The following is a 22,089-nucleotide window of genomic DNA, read 5'->3' on the forward strand; positions in this document are numbered from 1 at the left end:
TGTAGCTAAGCAAGAATTATGTGGCTTATTTGCAATTAAAGAGGTAACACTCAGAGAGCAAGGATTCTCAGAACTACAAACAGTCTCAAGATGATTAGGGTCTAAGATATGGCAGATACTCCATTCACATTAGCAGTGTACAGCATGTCAAGAACCTGAAAACAAACCTCACATTCATAGGTAAGATAAAGATTCGTATTGCTGTGTCCACAAACTACTTGCTGACCCTGACTGCTCTAGATATGGTAGCCAAAACCTTTCAGATTATACCCTTCCATAATTAGTGTATAAATTTAGGTATGTTCAGGAATATATTAACCAATGAAGGATTGGTGTAGAGATTTACGTAAAAATTTAAAAGGAGCCCAGAAGCCAGCCAGCCTATATATGTAGTAAGGCTCCGGCATATTTTGCGTGTGACATAAAATATATATTTTTGTATCTTTGTTTTCATAGTTGTATCAAAGTCTCTCCTTTACTATCTATGCTAATTTTAATTTTCTGCAAGCATCTCCTCCAAACCTTGCAGTACTTAATATTTACCTATAAGATTCAGGCTTACAAAGGGCTAGTGTAATTTGGCAGAGTTCTCTTTTTTATCGTTGAGGGTGCGGTGAAAAACTGTCAACTTTTAAAATTGCAGTAAAATGGACAAATCTGTCTAGATGTTTCATTAGGTATCTGTTTAGAATGCTTTGTCACAAAGTGAAGAAGTATGTTTCGCTAGCCCTAGATGACACAGTACTCATTGCTGTAGAACATCTCCGTCAGGACCAGTTGAAGATCTGTGATTGTGTCATCCAAGAGATCGTAAGCGTTGGCCAAATTAAAAGTGGCTATCCATTTTGATGAGCTGTACTGACTTGACGAAGAATATTATCTTGCATGGGTATGATAGATCATGAGGATATTCCAGTTGGTTTGTGTGTTGCAGGTGTACCAAAAGAACTTCCGCAGTATCACTTAAGTTTAAGAGACATTCTCAGTCTCACAAAAGCAGTATCTGCATCTTTAAGATTCAAAGTAGTAATTTAGGCTAGGATTCAAAACCAGCAGGATATTGAGAGAATTTTGCATTTCAGAAATTGTAAGAAGGTTTTAGCTAATTCAGCTACATGCATTATAGGGTGTTTTAAGATAGTCAATATAGATCCTACACAAATATGGAATATTTAGCCATCATTATGCACCACCTGGACCAAAGACGTGGCTGGAAATTGATTCCAGCTGTAGTCATAAGTTTCTTTGATAACATTATCATTGTAAATAACCGTGGCACTGGAAACAAGACTGCCCTGTGATTCTCGGTGCTCAGAGTGCAAATTGACAACAGATAGTTTGTCTGGGTATATTTTTACAACAAGAGGTTTGGAGACAAACTGTGTAAGCTGCTAGAACAACTAATATCTAACTGGCTCCAGGGTAACCATTTCCGTGAATCTGGGAGACAACAGCAGATATGCCGCAGTATAAAGGGTGATGGTCCATTCAGCATATACTGGCTTGAATAGCGATTGATAAGTGTCCGTTAAGATTTGGTGAAGCAAGACGGGGTTCTTGATGAGTAAAAGGTCCACCAGAGCTCTGTTTGACTTCGCAATTTACCATACATATGGATCAGTAAGCTCCTGCTTTGTTTTAGAGAATTGGAATTGGTTAGAAGTGAGTGGTAGGCTGTGAAACTCAGCAGAAAGGACTCCGCAAGTTGATTACGGATTATGTCAATATGTTTATAGTACCAACTGGTCACTTGGTAAGAACAAACATGAAAAAACATCACAAAGATACCAGAAATGAACCACTTCTGGTCTACTAGGGTTATAGGTAGCACTAAAATAGATCAGTTCTTGAAAGACAGGATTAAGCAACTATTAGAAGCTGCATGATCATCGTCAGTAATCATAGTTTAAAAAATAAAAGAATGGTAAGGTTCTGAGTGGATAGAGAGAGTAGCACGTTATAACCATAAACCCTTTGAATTATATATTGTACACATTTTTACGGACTTAGTTTAAGACAATATTTTTTGAAATAGTTTTTGCTTTAATTCACGCATAATATAAAGAAAGAAACACTGAGCTCATATGGAATAGCCTGTTAATGCCAGGTGTTTGTACACTTTTTGTACAAAAAATATAAACATATTCTAAGTTTTGTTTGTTAATTATTTCAACAATACTGTTCTTTCAACAATAAGCTTGACTACTTAATATGTCAAAAGCACGCTGTACAAATGTACGTTATAGATTCGAACATAATTTATTATTTAAACTATTTGAAGCTTTGTACTGTCAGTTTCGGTTTGTGTTTTTGTGAACGTTCCTGAAGAAGCTGTAAAGCGAAACGTTGAGTGTTTAGTTAAATAAAAACAACATTTTGGTGTTACAAGGTCGTTTATTTCTAGTATTAATATGTCTTCTATACACCCATATGCACTACAGAAATTAGATAATATTTGATGTTTGTTTTACTTTTTTTAGCTAAGCGTAAACTAACATAAGAGTAAAAGCAGAATGTATGCTATAGTGCCTGTTCAAAACTTCAAAACACCTTTACTGTGCTAGTAAATAGTCTTTAGTTGCTGTAAGCAGGGAAACTGATGACATTAATCAAACCAATATCTTCAGAATTTTGATGGAGATTGTTCATGATACCTATGTCACTAACATGCTAGAAACTGATATACGAGCTATATTGTAGCTGTTTTATAAAAGGTTCATGTGATGAGTGAACACAGCAGGGGTCAATCTTAGGAAGGTTGAAACAAAGAACACCTGCCAGCTGGACAGCCCAAGATGATTTGTAGCTCATATCCATCTGGTCGGAACCTTACTGTTTGCAGATGAGAACATCACCTCCAAACATGTACCGAGTCAAAAATTGACTTCACTGATGCATTGAAGAATTACTCAAGTTTATTACTTTGTTTTGATTTCTGGAATGCAACATAACTGTCTCAAGGTTAAACAGTTATCAGTCGACAACTATGCAATGTTAGAATAATTCATCTTACTGAGCTTCGAACCTATTCCAGACGTAAATGACAAGTAACGCTTTTACGTTGATTTAGCAGGAAAATAAAAGTTTGTCTAAAAATACTTGTTTCTTAGCGACATTTCTTTAAGAGAGACATTTTGTTTTGTTTTGTGTTTTGCATAAGATAATAAGTCGAAAATACAGAGAAATGGAGAGAAGGCAAAGTTTGTTTGTGTAACTGAAGGGTGATATGCCACGTCTATCTTGGAATAAAATTGCACAAGTTCCCAGTTGCTGTGTATCAGTACCTATGTGTATCAGGAAATGAACAAGTACCGCAATTCTCCTTCGGGGGGAGGGAGGACACTGGCAATAGCAGCTGCAACTCCTTCCGGTAAACCACCAATACCAGTACTATGAATACAAGGACACCAGAAGACCCACAACAAAGATGAATGTTGTTTTATATGTGTAATTATGCAAATATTTGTTCATGATGTCAATTTCATGTTTTATATTAGGCTAGCCCTCAGTGACATAAAATCTTTAATGTTAAGAGTTTTATTTTTCTGATCATAATCTACGTGGTTAGATTTTGTACATTAAAGAGTTCATTTCATTTCAAAAAGTAGTTCATATTCTTTTAAAATATTTATTGTGTTGTAATTTAAGAGAAAAAAAGAAGGTTATTTAGTCTGTGAATTACTAAAACCTCTATCTATTTATTTTATTTTTCAAGGGTTTTATACTTAATTATGCATAGCATATTTATGTTTAACTCTGAATATGAAATAGGTAAAAGTTTGTTTTTAAGCTATTTTAATTTATTCATCGTGTATAATAACAGAAAAATAATCGTTTGATTTATTTATCTTGTATCGAATTATAATTTCACGTAATTAATATGTTACTCTCACTTACTCTGTTCATTTGTTTCTGCTACAATGGTCAATTAGGTTAGTTAAATTAGTCTATAAATGTTTATTGTCTTCTATAATGTTGTCAGTGCCTTTAAAAATGTGATTTTACATTGTACACATGGGTATTACGAGCAAGATAATATAACGTTGTGTCCAGTACAGCGTTTTGAGTTACGTAAGTGAGAATTATGTTTGTGTTATTGGATTGTACAAAAAGACCTGAAGAGGTGAGTAATTGTGTAGTTAAGTGTGTGCATAATGCCCTACCTATAGATGGTTTCATGGTCCGTTCAATCCAGAACATGTTTGTGTTATTGTATTGTACAATAAGATCTGAAGAGGTGAGTAATTGTGTAGTTAAGTGTGTACATAATGCCCTACCTATAGATGGTTTCATGGTCCGTTCAATCCAGAACATGTTTGTGTTATTGGATTGTACAATAAGACCTGAAGAGGTGAGTAATTGTGTAGTTAAGTGTGTGCATAATGCCCTACCTATAGATGGTTTCATGGTCCGTTCAATCCAGAACATGTTTGTGTTATTGTATTGTACAATAAGACCTGAAGAGGTGAGTAATTGTGTAGTTAAGTGTGTACATAATGCCCTACCTATAGATGGTTTCATGGTCTGTTCAATCCAGAACATGTTTGTGTTTCATGCGACCAGGAGTTGAAGCCCAGATGAAAAATAAAAGCTTTCCATTTAAAAGTATGATTAACAGTTTAGATAAAAATACAGTCAGCAGTAGGAGTCACTTGAGTAAAATGAGGGGAAATTGTGGTATTTTTTTAATACGACTAATACCTTTATAATGTAGTAAAGATATATAGTTGGTGCATTTTTCATGTTGTGAATCGTTCATTTTTCCATACAGAATGGGAACAAAACATTTACAATTCCGCATCTGTTACACAACATCTGGGAGGAATTATCATCGGGGTAATCAATAGTACGACATGTTGTGTATCATCTGCTCAGTTGAATGAAGATGGTATGGTAAGCACTTTGTTTTTGGTTATCTGTGAGTAAGTAAAACTTCGTGTAATGTGAATACGGTATCATACAAAATAACAAGCATAGCGAGATGTCATGGATTACAATGGCTACATTTTGTCGAATATGACTCATTACATCAACCAGTTATGTGTATTGCTTTAATTATTTATTTTCTGTAGTGTTTCCTCAATTGTCTTTATATTTAATAAGTAATTTCTTTATTATTGTCTTTAAATATTGTTCAGTTATTTCGTCTTCCTGCTTAATCTAGTATCTTAACTTGTTTTACTTTTAAATATCTTTCAGTTATTTCGTCTTCCTGCTTAATCTAGTATCTTAACTTGTTTTACCTTTAAATATATTTCAGTTATTTCGTCTTCCTGCTTAATCTAGTATCTAAACTTGTTTTACCTTTAAATATCTTTCAGTTATTTCGTTTTCCTGCTTAATCTAGTTTCTTAACTTGTTTTACAGCTATTTGTTATTACAGTGTTTCAATAAAATGTATTGTATTTGTTACACAGAATCTTGCCTTCTTACTTAACGGATCTATCTTTCACAAACATATTTCAGCAGGACCCCCGGTTTCGCAGTAACTGCATAAAGATTCGGTTTCTAAATACCATGTGTGTTATAAGAGTGAGGGTCAAGTCTCTATATTCGATTGTAAAAGCACAAAAGCTTGGTAATGGGTGCTGTTGACCAGTAATTCAGAATTTAGGATCGATAGCGCATATAACCCTTGAGTAGCTTTGCGCGAATATTTGCAGCAAACTTATATGTTAATAAAAACACGTATGTTCAAGAAATCCATTTTACACAGAGATACGATAAACCATAACCCGAGACCTTTCTTCTACAGGGACAAACTGCAGCCAACTTATTCCCTTAATCAGGTAGACGTAGAAAAATGTAGAAAAACTGTAATGTAAATTAATATGTTTGAAATATCCAAATTATAATATGGTTGTTAGAACAGTATTCATTTATATAGTTAAGGTACAAAAATATCATGTAACCCTTTCACTTCAGATAAAGTAATATTTATACTTCTTAAATTAAAATTTGGTTACGTTCGGTTAAGAAAAAAAAACATTTCTTATATAAACATGCTACTTACACAAAATCAACATTAACAAAATATTTGTTCTTCTAAATGGTGTTTCTTACAATCCATATTCATGGTTAGTTATTACACCACGTGTAGAATGGTTGATTCTACACGTGGTGTAATAACTAACCATGAATATGGATTGTGGTTGACAGATTATTGCATATTCTTCCCTTACTTTCATTTATAACTTCTTATAGATATATATAAAACCAATTCTGGATAGTTATGAACAAAATTAGATATGTATAGGTAAAAAAAAAAGAAACACTGTACACGGAATAAATCTTTATAAGACCGAGAAAATGTATCTTTAGTGTCAGACCGCTGTTAAATTCTCAAAACAGAAAATCTAACTAATAGCTAGCTATGCGTCTACCAGAGGATATCAGTACTTATATGATAATAAAACTTTATGAATAACCATAAATCACCAGGAGTCGGTAACCATAAGGCCGGCAACCCTTTGAGCACTTTAATCAAGCTTGCAGCGGTCGGCCATGATGTTTTTTTCTTGCATCAGCTGTACGCCAACTCTTAATGGCTGGCTAAGCAGCATAACTAGGTTTTAGATCGTAGAACCTCACTCAGAATTGTGCTTAAAGTTTTGCTAATTTCTACACTATTAGGCGTGTTTGGTTTTTACATGGCTGTAAACTTTCCAGGAAATTAGAATAGACTGCGGCTAATAAAATATGCGCTAATGTCAGTGCCATAACCATCTTGTTAATTCAAAAAAAAAAAAAGAAGGGATGAGGAGTGAGGATAATTATTCTTGTTTCTTTTTCGTGCATCTACAATTGTTACTTAAGTTCAGTTTGATATATATGTAAATACTGAGTGTGCAATTTTGTGTTTGTAATTTGTAAATATTTTAAGGTTTTTTTTTATCTGATATTAGACTTGTAGGTGTACAACCTCGTCTTATATCCTGTCGCTAATAGCAGTTTCAGGAAAAGTCATTATTATTTGTTTCTGCATTCAGCTGTCAAAGAAACTAAAAAGAATTACTTGGAAATTACTGGAAGTTTTGAAGAACGTAGTATGTCTTAGTAATAATTTAGAAGAATAGACAATAGATAAATTTTGCATAAATACATCGCGACTTTAGAAATTATTTTTTAACTTTTCTCCAAACTGTTTTGAAGTTGTTATTATATTCAGAGTGAAAACAATAAATTCACTCTTCGTTGGTAGTTTACGAAACCAGAACTCAGACAAGACTATTCTGTAGCACGAGAACACTGTTTGTATTTTATCACATGCAAGTATTATATGGCTTCATATCACATATATATTATATATATATTGATTGTGATATCTGAAGTAATCCACTTATAAATATAACATTTTTTTTTAGTAGTATGCATAATGGTTAGGCCGATATAATTATTTTTTAAAAATTCTAAGTCTACTAATGAGCTAGCATTGTCTCATTTCACGTGATTTTTAGGAGTTTCCATTTTCTGTTTCATGCAAGCTGGCAAAGTATCAAACTATAAAAGAATCTCATTTTAAAGCAAGTGTTATAAAGCACTTAGATGACACTAGATCGATAGGATTAGTCCGTCTCACGTCCTCTAAGTAATGTCTGCTTGTTTGGCATTTGCTTTAGATCTAATAGTTTTCTATTTGCAAGGAGCATCACGGGTAAGTTATGTGTGACTTTTCTAATGAGGAATAACCAAAGACTGACGACAATTAAAGTCATTCCTACGAACTTTCTTTCTACTATTGCTGATATATAAGACTGAAAGAATATCGACTCTAAACATCATTTACAAAACTTTCAGACTCATGTCACAGTATATTTGAAACTAGTGCCACAAAGAAAGAGGATATTAGATAAATCTGAATGTTTCATCCGCAGTAAGTAACATTTGTTCAGTTAGGTCTCTAAAGCGTTTTATTATTCAAAAATCTGCATATCTTGGAATATGAAAATATTTACCTTGAATTTCATTTGATATTTTTAACCTGGGCAACATTTTATGGGCTGAACGTTCAAGTCAGAGACCCTAAAATTCAGTCATAGCCATCTCTAATTGAGAGCTGCTAATGAGGAGGACGATAATTATTTAGCAGCACACAAACAACCTTCATATGCAGAAGGCAAAATAAAGTAACAAAGTTTGAAAGTTAAAATTATTTCCATGAGTAAAGTATAGGGTCAAAATGTATATTTATATACTCCAAAACTGTATTTTAAATCAACTGCATATTTTATTTATTTTTGAAATGAGATAAAAATTTATAGTACTTTTGAATTTTAATAAAATTATTTCAATTAGCTAAATATTGTAAACTCATTAGAGAATAGAGTAGATTAACGTATTGAAATTGCACATGTTGAGAAGGAGGAAAGTCGTGTTTGGCGACTGATGTCCCATTTTAATAGGCAGTAGGTCTACTTTTTTTTTTCCTTATCACAGCCTGTTCCCTGTTGCTAACATTGATTACCAACTATATGTACACTCCTCATGCATAGTAGCTCTAAGTGTGGTAATATTCTGGAGTCTTCTTTTCATATATTGTATTCTAAAACGTTCTAGAATGGTTTAATTGGGATTTAGTTAGGGATTCTCAACTAACCAGGCAGTTTCTGAATGTCATTTGTTTCAAACCAATGTTGGACTTGGTAATATGGTATAACATATATCATTATTGTATTGAAATAGATATAGCTCTTCTCCAGAAACTTCCATCAATGTTGACAGTGTAATATTCTCGTGAATGTTATAATATCACAAAAAATTCATGGCTAAATTAACTATTTCCAGTTGAAATCCAAAAACATGTAACTCTGTACTCATGGTAACTATATTAGCCTTCATTAATGAACCCTCATTAAATGATTAACGATTAATTTAGGGTAGCTCCATTAACATTCCATTTCAACAAGCCTGGTCGGCTTCCATTTGTTCATCCCATTAACCACAGTGAATTAGGTATCAGTAGGCAGACTAAAATGTCTCGAACATTCGTACCATAATGTTAATCTGTCCTTTCTGAAGATCCTTAAATGTCCACGCTTCATGGAATTCACTTTAAAATTCTGGTATTCTAATGTGTACCTGACAATGTATCTGATAAATGGGATTTACGTACCTCTGTGGAGGCTGTCATTTTAAATACGTTTTGCTGTAAGCAGTACCAAACGTTGAAGCTGTCAAACGGAAGATAAACCAATTTCTAATTAAAATGTCTTACCATGGACAAACGGTTGCATCAGAAAAAAAGGAAGTCCTGTTCATGTGTTATAAAAAATAGAATGAAAACTTCTAGGCGTATGTTTAGCTCTTGATTGTTAGTGGTGTTTTTAACTATTTTTAACTATTGATTAGAATGGAGGCAACTACCTAGCAGCACCCAACGCCACATGGTCTTAGTAAGGTTTAAAACCGAATAACAGAATTGCCTGTCACTCTTATAACGCATTCAGAGGTGACCGTGTGGAGCGTGTTCAGTATCATCACGACGCGAGTTTGGACCTTCCGATAGACAACCCGGCACGTTTAGAACTATAAATTATTGAGGGATGATAATTAAATACCGCAAGTTACACTGATTCTGTTGTAGCAGCAAGAACCAAGTGAATTGATAAAGTTTCCAGTTCCTTCTTACCTGAATTAAGACGAGAAAAGTATAATGAGAATAAAACGTTTACCAGTTTTTGACAACTTCATTGCTAAGATTATAAACAAATCATCACCTTTTATAGAAACCGAACTATTCATAAAGTTAGTACCAATAATGCTATCTTATACAGACTAAGAAGCGTAAAAGTTAACTCTATGTGTTACGTTGTGCCATATAAAACGAACGATTATACTAATATTCAACACATTATAATTACCACGCGTTACTTGATATGCCAATTGGGTGAATACATATAGTTTGAAGAGGAAACAAGTACAAACAAATATGTACTAATACTGTTACCTTAGTAAACGAACAATAAAACTGAGTCAATTTGCTAGTTAGCACTACTGGAAGTCAAGTTTTCTGTGTGAAAATCTCACTATTTCTTGTTCTTTTATAAGCGATCCGTATCTTTGCTGTTTATCTTGTTTGTACAATTCTGATCACTCACTGAATGTGAGCTATTCATCTTTTTTATTTTGACGTTATATATTTAGTATCTCTCTCTAAATTCGTAATTTCTTTACGGAAACACGTGCTTTTATCATGTTGACATGATTTTAGATACGCACTTTGACTTCTTTTTTTTTTTTGTAAGACATTTCAGCTAAGAGTATTAGACTCCTTCTCCGTAAGGAAAAGGTCGGGCATGGCCAGATGGTTAGGGCGCTCGACTCGCAATCTGCTGGTCGCGGGTTCGAATCACCTTTCCACCAAACATGCTCGCCCTTTCAGCCGTGTAGGCGTTATAAAGTAACGGTCAATCCCACTATTGGTTGGTAAAAGAGTAGCCCAGGAGTTGGCGGTGGGTGGTGATGACTAGTTGACTTCCATCTAGTCTTACCCTGCTAAATTAGGGACGGCTAGCACAGATAGCCCTCGTGTAGCTTTGCGCGAAATCCATAACAAACAAACAAACCATAAGAAAAACAACGTTATCGTGCCTATACATTTTATGGCAAACCTTTCATATATTTCGTACTTTTATGCAATGCAAAAATCTGTAGGATCATAAAGGATAAAGTACTCTAAGCACAATAATGAACGTATATATATATATATATGTTTACCCTCTTTCATTATACTGTTAAATATTTAAATACTAGTTCGCCTAGATATTTCGACACTTACACATCAATGACTGTGTGTCATTTTTGTCTAGATGATACAGTGACTCTACAAGGATGAAACTAAGTAAATACCAATAAAAACAGCTAAAATATAAACTGAAATTGTATTCTTTACATTCAACTCCGCAGAATGCTCGTTCCTTTCTGTACTTGTTTATCATAAGTACTTTAGTACTTATAGTAGGAATGGGCCATATGTGCAATACAAATTAAAATCTCAAACACACTGCAAACCGCATGTAAACAAAATTTTATAAGCATTTTACACACACTGTTGAGTAGTAAACAAACCAACTGCAGAGTAACAAGCCACCAAAGCACTTGAGAAAGTGTGTGGAGTAAAAACAAAAATTTCACAAAACCACAAATTTTTTAATCTGACTATCTGACTGACTAACGTTGTTGAAAAGGCATAACTCTCTCCTGAATTCATCTTTTGCAAATCTAAATGCACATGATTAAATTAAGCTACCTCAGCTAAAAGCGTAATTCTTAGTTTTACTTATTACCTTGGTAATAACCAGTAATAACAATAACCATTTTACAACACTGTGGACAAGCTAACAATACATTAGTAGCCATATTCTATGATTACAAGCACGCTCTGTGAGTTGCCAAGTAACAACCCGCCTTCATATCACGTGCAGGTGCACGAATGTTTGGGTGCACGTACTACATGATCAGCCTGCAGCTGCATCAGCTACATAAAAAAAAAAACTCGGACAGCGTAGATTCACTAGATCTAAGATCGAACTATAATCTAAACTTTGAAAGCAAAGTTTTCAGTTTTATACATCTGACTAAAGGGTTCTGTGTTGGCCAAAGCAATTCTACTTGAAGACGAACGCTACCCCTACCGAAGACTGATGCGGCTTTGCTCCAGCACTCTGGACATAAAGTAAGAATGATAAGTTGTATAATTTACCTTTGCATTGTTTTCAAACTAAGTGTCACGTACTGAAACCTAAGGTTGTATTTAAAACAGTGCATTTTTAAGATACGGCTTCCAAGGAAACAAAACGAGAGAAAAGAAGAAAATCTTGAAAAGTCTTTTCCCAGCGAAGAGAACACTACTGCAAGAATAGAAAGAAGGTTAGAAACAGTTATGTTGAATATGCGAAACAAACCTTAGCCATTAATCCAGTCAAAGAAATAACTGCCACCCTGGCTAGACGGAACTATAGCAACAATATCAGTGTCAGGTTTTTATGTATGTATGGGCCGGATTTTTTACAATAGATGTTTGTGACTTGTTGCGGGTAAATTTCAACAATAAACAAACAGCACACAAATCACTTGTTTTAAAATAATATATATTAAACTAGTCAAACGCATGCACAAATGCCCTTACACTGTTGGTCATCACAGTTGTATCCAGAGTTTTAAATAACTGTCTCTCTTTCATCAAAGTCCACACAGGCTGATTCAGTTACTTTAGAACACAATCTGAAAAGACAAATTATTATTCTCTGCTCTGTTATTACAATACAATCAATGATAATTTCACTTTAAAACTTGCCACTATACGCTCTTTATGGGTAAACTAACAAAAGTACAGTGTAAATCTATTTATCTCTAACTTTGTCTAACTTAACTTGCTTACTTGAACTTCATTTTGAACGCGTATTTATAAATAGCCCAACTGAGGCCTAGAACTTTCCACACACTACGAAATATTATGATGTAATAATACTCGAGAAAAACTTAGAAGGTACTAGTAACATGACGCAATAATATAACAAGTGCCAATTCACAACAATTGAACTACACACGTATGATCCGCACAGTTAGGTAAACAAAACTGCGATACTCTATCGCTTGTAAAAATAATTAAATTCACACTTACACTATGTTTAAACTAAAACAGTCGTGTACATATAACAATCAGCAAAAGCCAGGAAATGTCGAGAGATAGCTATAAGAAAAGCTACGAGAAGAATAGGCCTAGAGACCAGTCACTCTCGAGACTAGTACCAAAAAAAAGCTATAAGACAAGTGTAAAAAATTATAAATAAACAATTAGCAAGTGGGAATGGGAGCACCAAAAATTAAGGAAACAAGGTAGGAATGGGCGAGATAACATTACAACACATTGTGGTTTTTGACATGGTGCAACCTCAGAGTTGGTATGTCCATCGTTCCGTCCATTCCTACTTTTATCAGTTTTATAAGTAGCTAATTCTTTTTAAATACACAACAAATTTTAAATTTTCAAAAATCAGCAGTTTTGATACTATTCAGTTAGCCAACCCCTTACCAGTCAGATAACTATAATGTCTTCCACAAGCAATGTATGACTAATAGCGCTTCCTGTTTGACCTACCACATCAAACATTCCCTTATGATGTCATGCATTTCGTTAAGGTCACGTAATTTGCACTTGTACTTGGTTGCTAAAACAATGTTTATAACAGAGAAAGTTAGCTATATAAACCTTTCATTTAGTTTGAACAATTACAAAATCACACGAAATATGAATGGGTGGAACGATGACCACACCAACTTTGGGGTTGCACCGTGTAAATATCACCAGGTGTTGTAGTGTTATCTCGCCCATTCCTACCTTGTTTTCTTACTTTTTGTTGCTCCCATTCCTACTGCCTAATTTTTTTATTTAAATCTTTTTCTAAACTTGTATAATTTAATAATTCACAACCGTCTAGGGCTTGACATGTTTTAGTTGATAAGTCGCTCGACAGACAATTGGTGGATCACGGGTTCGAATCACATCACCAAACAGTCTCATATTTTTCAGACGTGTTACCATCAGAATGAGTCGGTCAAACCAACTACTTGATTAGAACATCCCAAAAGTTGACGGTAGGGGATGCTAAATAGTTACCTTTCTTTTAGCCTTTAACTTCTAAGTTAAAGACGGTTAGCGTAGATAGCATTCGAGTAAGGAAATAGCAAAGCATCGTGTGTAGCAATATTTTCTGACAACGTGAGACTAAAGAGAACATATTAATGTGTCGCAAATAGCCCTCGAGTAATATTGCATGTACTTAAAAAACAAACTAACAATATAAGGTCGAATACACACGTTTCATAAAGTTTCGCTCCACATGTAAACAATATATAAGAAGCTGTTTTTTCATACCATTTTTCTAATGTTATTTTAATATTTAATTGCGACTGATCACAAAACAATTTTCCTAACACTCATATCGCAGCTCAAAAAGGAATTAAAGCTGTATACTTCTTTAAATGTGCAGGTATTAACGCTCTGAAGTTTCGAAGAATTTAATAAATTTATTACCTTGAATCCAAAATTCCATAAGCTACTTTCACAACAACCAACTTGAGACCATTTCCTTGAAAATATATCAGACAAAGTTTTGTATTTATAAATTAAGTGTTCGGATTTTTCAAGTTTGTCTCATTCATTTCACTCAAAAACTGCAGTGCATAGAAATATTGTCGATATACAAAATCCTATAAAATGATTTCCAATCTTTTTTCAACGCTAACATGTTTTTCGTTTGTCATAGCAAGTGAACCTTGTTTTTACTCCGAAAAAAAGAGTCTTAAATATGCATTTTCCTATGGGTTATCGGTAAGATTACGGACTTAGACCACCTAAAATCGGTGGTTCGATTCCCCGAGCTGATATCTCATTGTGTAGGTCTGCGTGGAAACAAACTTAAAACTATTTTATTACCTGCAGTGTATGTATTTCAATATGTCATTCATACGTTGTTTAAAAACGTTAAGAAGAACAATCACGTGTCTTACAGTACACACATGAAAATATAATTACTGATGAATTAGAAAACACGAGTTGAAAAATTCATTGGATGAGTGCTCAGCAGGATATCAAGGTTTGATCACAATAATCTATATGAATCTGATGGAACTGCGTTAATTACAGATATGAAAATTTTCGTTAAAGGTTGTTGCATTTAATCCAAATTCTGTAGAATTGTCCACCTACCTCATATCTAATAGCAATAGACTGAATAGAAGATTAACAGTTGAACAGCGTCTGTTAAAGTAGAATAACTAAGAATGTAAAAAACATTAACTTGTTAAATTATAATACATTCGGTATTCGGCGTAGTTGATATTAAAACTGAATTTGTATATATTATAAATATGTTTAAGTCACAGAAAATAAATAATATTTAACTCAATTACTATTTAGAATATCAAAATGGCGCTTACTACTTAATAATCAGGGTTTAATGAACATAAACGGTTTACGTACTAATACTAATTAGAAAGAGATGATACATCACTTTCTCATTTGAATTTGAAAATAATATGTGTATATAGAAAGAAAGAGATGGAAGATATAAAGGTGATTATGTTATACTAAAACTATTTTGGAGCCTCACTATGTCAACACAGTCCATGTCGCCCCGTTTGGTCACGATCTGTCTGACAACCTTGTATCTTATTAAGGCTGTCATGTCCACATCATACCATTCTTCCACGTGGGCTTTACATAATCCATTTTCCAGCGTCGTTTCACCAGTCCAATCGAACAAAAATCCATAGGCTTTGCTTCCGACGACTTGACCGGTATATCTTCGTATGGAATAACTTGAAAACCCGTTTCATTCTCCAGCTACTTCAGGTATGCAACTGTTGAATAGGTAAGTCATAGAAACAACTTTCCTACACGTGACTTGTGCCCCTCATCCAGATGAAAATCCTTCTTCATTATGTTGCGTACTGTTGCCTGGGGAACATAGATGTTTTTTTTTAATGACTTCTGTTTTCGTGAATTTTCATACATTAAAATATGCTACGCTTTGCTTACCACAGCTGTGGTGCGACTTGTTGCAGGTCTCTTTCTGGATAATTCTGATCCTCTAAACTGATCCGTACTATTCTGTTTCTGAATGTCATTAAATTCAAAGGATATCCCTGGCTGTTTTGAAAATCTTAAATCCCCGATCTGAACACATCTTTATGATCTGACTGTAAGAACATTTTGTATTAGAAAGGACTGTTATATACTCTTCCCAAAGGAGATCAATCTTCGGTAGCATCACATTACATAGGTATCACAAAACAATGCCAAAATATAAGTTTAATAAATTCCATTTCACTGCGACTTTATATCGGCTGTGTTTTTTACGTGTCTTGCTAAGTTACATAGTCAAATTAGTTTTAATAATATAACGTACTTAACTCTTTGTATATGTACACTATTACCCCCAATACTAAGCAAACATTAATACAGTTTTTATCTGAGTTCACAGAATAGTTTCGTCAAAAACAAAATATATCCGTTCTGAAATATTGTCAGAAGCATAACACTTAAAAGAAAAATATAAATACGTGTGTGTTTTCTTGTAGCAAAGCCACATCGGGCTATCTACTTGTCCACCAAGGGGAATCAAACCTCTGATTTTAGCGTTGTAAATCCGAAGACTCACCGCTGTTCCACCGGGAGACAAATACAAACACCCTATATTCCAGAGAAAATAAACAAAATCATTTTATATAATCAGAAAAAAAATATTAATAAAGATACAAAATCTCAAAGAAAGGTCTTCAAATTTGACTTCTGGTTATTATCATTAGAGCCCACCAGTGGCACAGCGGTATGTTTGCAGATATACAACGCTAGAAAACGGATTTTGATACCCGTGGTGAGCAGAGCACAGATAGCCCATTGTGCAGCTTTGTGCTTAACTTCAAACAACAATTATCACTAGCATGTGACATTATGAACAACTGCATAGCCACAAGATATGTAATCCAATTTTATTATTCAGTTTCTTTTTACGTATGGTAGTATGTAATATATTTCTATGTACTTACATGGGTTAAATATCGTAACGAACTATAACTTTTGTCATGTTGTGCAATTTTCCGTATAAATTGTATAGGCAATGAAGACTACGATTCTTATGACAAACGACTTTAGCACATGTGATTTAGTATCGATAAAACAATCTTGCGAAACTCAGATGATAAAAGTGGATATTCATCACCTGCTCCTACTACCGGCAGGTGAGGCTGTGTGTGTTTCAATAAACGGAAATTTTCATTGTTTATTTTTTTCTAGAGCTGATTAAATGAATCTCGAATATAAGTTAAATGTACTTATTTCGTTCTGCTTTAGCCTCTAAGATAAAAAAAGTATGAGGATTTTGCACAAAGGAAATCGTTTTAGCCGAATTTATTACCGATGAAAAACAGAGTTTTAGCAGTTGTAGCTCAGGATTATCTGACAGACACACTCAAAACTGTTAGAATATCGAAGTTAAAGAACTAAGAGATAAATTATTTGTAAGCAATACAGTTAATGTTAAAGTCCAAATCAATTCAAACAGTTCGTCTCTACATATGTATATCATATTACTACAGGTATTTGGACAGCATAATCTCAACTAGTAGTAGGCCTGTTCTCGCTGGGTTTGCACATGAATCCCATGGTGCACGGCTGCATAGGGTTTATAAAGGTCACCAGCTACCACAGTTAGAAATGTTGGAGTTAAGAAGCTACTAGGAAGAAATCTTTCGGACTTTAGAAGAGGAAGGATTATTTTTAACGCAGTATTGGTGATATGAATGTCCTGTATAATCTAGCCCAGCTATTCATATCTAAATGATTTGTTTTTGGTTGTTCGATTGTAGTTAAGCACAAAGCTACATAAAGGGCTATCTGTACTCTACACAACACGGGTTTCGAAACCCTGTTTCGAGCGGTATAAGTCTACAGACATACCACTGTGCTATTGGGGAGGCATATCTAAATGACTAAATGGAAGAACAACAGATATTTAATGCGAAATTTCGGCCGTACAAAATTAGTTACTTGTTGATTCATACGAATTTTACATGTTGTGAAATAAAATCGCTCATTAGCATTAAATCCGTCACTCAAGGTTTTAGTAGAAGTTTAGAACCGTAGGTCCTCACATCTATTGGATGGAAGGAACTCTATGCTACTGGAATTAATGGATGGACTGCAGCCCATAAGCCGCTCGTAACAGTTGTGATCGTAAGGCATTGGCTCTCATTATAGTGAAGAACAGTACAAGAGAATTCATGTTATATATATTAGGTGCTTTGAATGAATGAATTCAGAGTTGATGGTAACATAGAGAAAACTTTCGATACAACTGTTTCATTTCAGGGATGGAAAATGGTGGAAGTAGTATCATGGTTATACTTGTTTTGACTAATATGGAGTTGGACTTAAGAGAAAAATAGTGCCTTATCATATCTTAAAATTTTGGAAAATCTCATTGCATCCCTTGAGAGAATTCCATAAGAAAAACAAATCTCTTCCAGCAATGGTTTCAGGCCCAGAGTTTTTACCCGAATTCAACTGACTCATTCCACAATGTTCTGGAAATTCGTTTTTTTTTCTCCGTCGAAGGTTCGCCAGACGATGGTTAAAATTAAGTCCAGTGACAAAACACGACATCTTAAAGTGCGTACTCCATTACTTTTGGTAATGTAGTGTATATATACACACACATACATATATATATATATATGTGTGTGTGTGTGTGTATGTGGTGTGTATTAATTAACTATGTGCACAGATTGACTGTAATAAGCCTTGAGAAAGATAGGGGGTTTGAAAAAATTGTATGCCATTGTTTTACTTCGTTATGGAAGATACTTGAAGACATTATTAATAAGAGTTTCTTTCTTGAACCAAATATCGAGAAGAAACGTAGTTAAAGATAGCCAGGTTTTCCAACCTTTAAATAATTATTAATATCTTAAGTGATGATTTTTTTATCATGTAGCAAGCTGGTCACTAGTCACTTAACATATATATATATACCAGAAATTTCTCACGCCCTGTTTTTGCCTCAGATACTCCTGCCGCTGAACGTTATTACCCAAACCGACTTAATTGGGAGATTTTTATCTGTAGAAGGATCTCTGCCAAGAAGCGACAGCAAGAGTTCTGTCTCGGAGCTCTAATGTCACCGTTCAGTCTCTCACATTGAAAGCTACTTTGTTCTGGTTTCGTCGAATAAGCCTATCCCACGGACGCCATCAATGTGTCTATGGTGTAGTCGCCTTTTCTCAAAGTGGCTTTCGGTTCGTCACAACAGTTTGATGCACAGTGCATGGTCTACCATGAAACTGAAACCATGACTCAACTATATAGGGTTGCTGACACTCAACGGAAATGATATGTTACAAGTTAGTTCAAAGATTCTAATACTTTTTGTACATTTACGTTGACATTTAAACAAACAAATAAAAAGTAAATAACATTTTTCATAGGATAACTTATTTTATTAGGAATACTAAATTATTTTTACATATTTTCTTAATAAAGCTGTGAAGTCAAGCTCTAATTAAAATGCTTATCATGTTGCTAATTTTGCATAAAAAGTTTCCATGATGCTGTTAAACTTTATATGTGATTGTTTAAATGTTTATTGAAGCTATACACCTGATCTTAATTGAATCAGCGCATGCTGCCCTGTCTTCCTATAAGAAGGTCCAATTGTTAGACCAGGTAATTAATTTTTGAAAATAACGACCAATTAAGATGAAATATAACAATGTTGAAAAATATCGCTATCATTTCATCTTTAAAGTATCAGTGGTGCTCCGGGATACAGGTGTTTTATATTACTGAGTAAACTAACCTGATTGTATTGTCACATAGCTTATATTCGGAGAATGCATTTTTTATGTATCAACGGTAATATTTAATATATCATTTCGATGTAACTTTTCCTATACAAAAGCTTATCTGGTTATTTATTTTATGTTCCGTCGGTAATTCTGCACACGAAGTCATCAGTCAGTTACAAGTCACCCCATATACTGCTGTGAGCTGTCAAGTGTCCTTAACTTAGGGAGACTATTATAGTCATCATGACCTTCTGTGATAGTCTTCATACCCGTAACTTAGGGCTATGTTTACATGTTCGTTAGTCCACATGTGATCTCACTTAATGACGTTTCATTACATAAGATTATGATGATAATAATAAAAGTCCTGAAATGGCTTGAAAGTATAAAAAAATACGAATTATGTTTAATTAGATAGTGTCTTAAGTGACTTAATTTTAAGCTTAGTTCAATTACTTTTGTCGGAGATCCTTCTTTAAGCAGCGATTTTTGACAGCCAAGTTTCGAATCCCCTCAACAAACATGCTTTCCATTTCATCCGTGGGGGAATTATAGCATGACGTAAAACCCACTAATATCTTTCAGGGAAATTAAAACAAAGAATAAAAATATCACGTTTTTAATTTATATCGTCTTTGCTGACAGATTATCAGGTGAAACTTCGTAATTCATCTAATATTTATCAATTTTACGTTTTGTTTACGAATAATACTTGTTTATTATTCAACATTCATTATTCGGAATATTTATTATCTAGCAGATACAGTGTAGTTAATATATTGTTATTATACAGCCTTCTTTAATTTCGCTCTGAGGTTCTTATTAATTATTGATTGTCATTCAACCTCGTCTTTAATATCCACTAATAACTACTCGCACGATCTTTCAAAAAGCTCGTAAGCCCTAAAACCATTTTAAAAAATTTTCCTCAAGCGATCACAATACAAGCTATTTTGAAAAGTATGAAATATACGAATTATGTGTAATTAGATAATGTCTTAAGATACTTAATTTTAAGCTTAGTTCAATTACTCTTGTCGGGGATCAACTAGTATTATATTTATCAGAACTTAACCTTTTTCAGTTCTATTCTTCTAAAACTGTAATCCATTCTTCCCTCGTTTATCCATTCACAGCACTCAGTTCGATTTGACAATTTAAACAGTATAATTATAGGCACTTCGAATAAGTTTAATTAACAAGATAATTAATTCATACTATTTGAAAATGGGTTTTGCACTTAAACAGGTTTCCTAATAAAGATGGATTAAACCAGAAATACCTGTTGTTAGAGGGAGCCACTGCTTTTCCAATGCAACGTTTATAATGATCCCCAAAGGTTGTAAACACAGCGGTCTAGTAAGTATTTCAGGTGGTAAGTTTTGCAAACATGTGAAGTAACTCAGTTATTATTGCAAATTACAGATTAAGTCAGGAGGTATTAATGATGCAAATCAAGTGAAAACAGGAGGATATGAACGGTGATTAGCAATGATCAAGAAACTATGGAGATTGAATCAACTAATACATAATGTTAGTATCTTTACAAATTTCATGTAGTAAGCAGCTAAAACCAAAGAGTACTTTGCTCACTAATTGTTTTTTTATCTCAAAACTTTCAAAGGTCTAGACTAGACTGTTTAACCGTATCTGTACTGTCGGCTGTTTCATCAAAACTAAACAGGAAAGGGTTAAAGTCTGACGTTATTGTTGTTGATTCTATCTTTTCCCAAAATAATAAAATCTCTATAGTTTGGTTCCCTTAAGTATTGTTTTTCCATGTTTGTTATCATTTACCGGCAGGTGAAATGTTTTGTTTTTCATATTTTCGTGAACCAGAAAGTTTCAGATACCTCATTATAATTAGGCTTAGCTTATGAAGCGGAAATGGCGGCACATTTTCTTTTTTCTGAACTTTTCTAATCTTGCAGCGTGCTGGAGTAGCCGGGTTACCTTATCAGAACGACACGGGCACAAAAGCATGGTGAAAGGATCGTGTGACACTGATTACGCCAATTTTTACATGCGGCCTCGAGGCCGTCATTTTCGTCACGTTCTTCGCGAAACAACGAAGTCTAAATCAGAGCCAGCTTTTAAGGAAAAAGAAACTACGTGCAAACTTGGCTGAAAGTTCAATTTTCTCTGCAGTTTGGAATTAGCACCATCAAGAAACGGAACGCACAGAGGGAAACAAGGGGAACTAATTAGTCTGCCTCCCTCTTTTCTTCATCCCCTACTTTTCTACTTCTATTACTCCCACCCTGTGGCAATGGAGTGAGACTAGAAAATACAGCTTTTTGCAAGTTGTGGCAAAGGGTGCCAATTAAAGACTGCTTCAATCGCCAGATCTATCGCTGATGAGGATCGTTTGCGGACACAGCTTTCCTGTCCATATGAGAGGATGTGACCCTTGGAGACGTAATTCATGTATTTACATATTTACTAAAACAATAGTTACCTGACAAATCATAGTGTTAAATTGTTAACATTGGGAGTTCAATGGAGAAAAACTGATCAAGAATATTCCTATGTAAGATAAAGAGTTAATAATGCACATTTGATACATAGATTTATATTATTGTTGTTACAATACTTTGAAGGATGTCAGTGAAATATCTGTATAATACATATACATATATATATATATATATATACTTATTTGTAATCTCTTGTTGGCTTATTGATCCACTATACTGCTGTGTAGAACTAGATTTTACTTTGTTAAAAGCTACTCTTCCCTGA

The sequence above is a fragment of the Limulus polyphemus genome, unplaced genomic scaffold (genome assembly GCF_000517525.1).
Source record: "Limulus polyphemus unplaced genomic scaffold, Limulus_polyphemus-2.1.2 Scaffold591, whole genome shotgun sequence".
Lineage (NCBI taxonomy): Eukaryota > Metazoa > Arthropoda > Merostomata > Xiphosura > Limulidae > Limulus > Limulus polyphemus.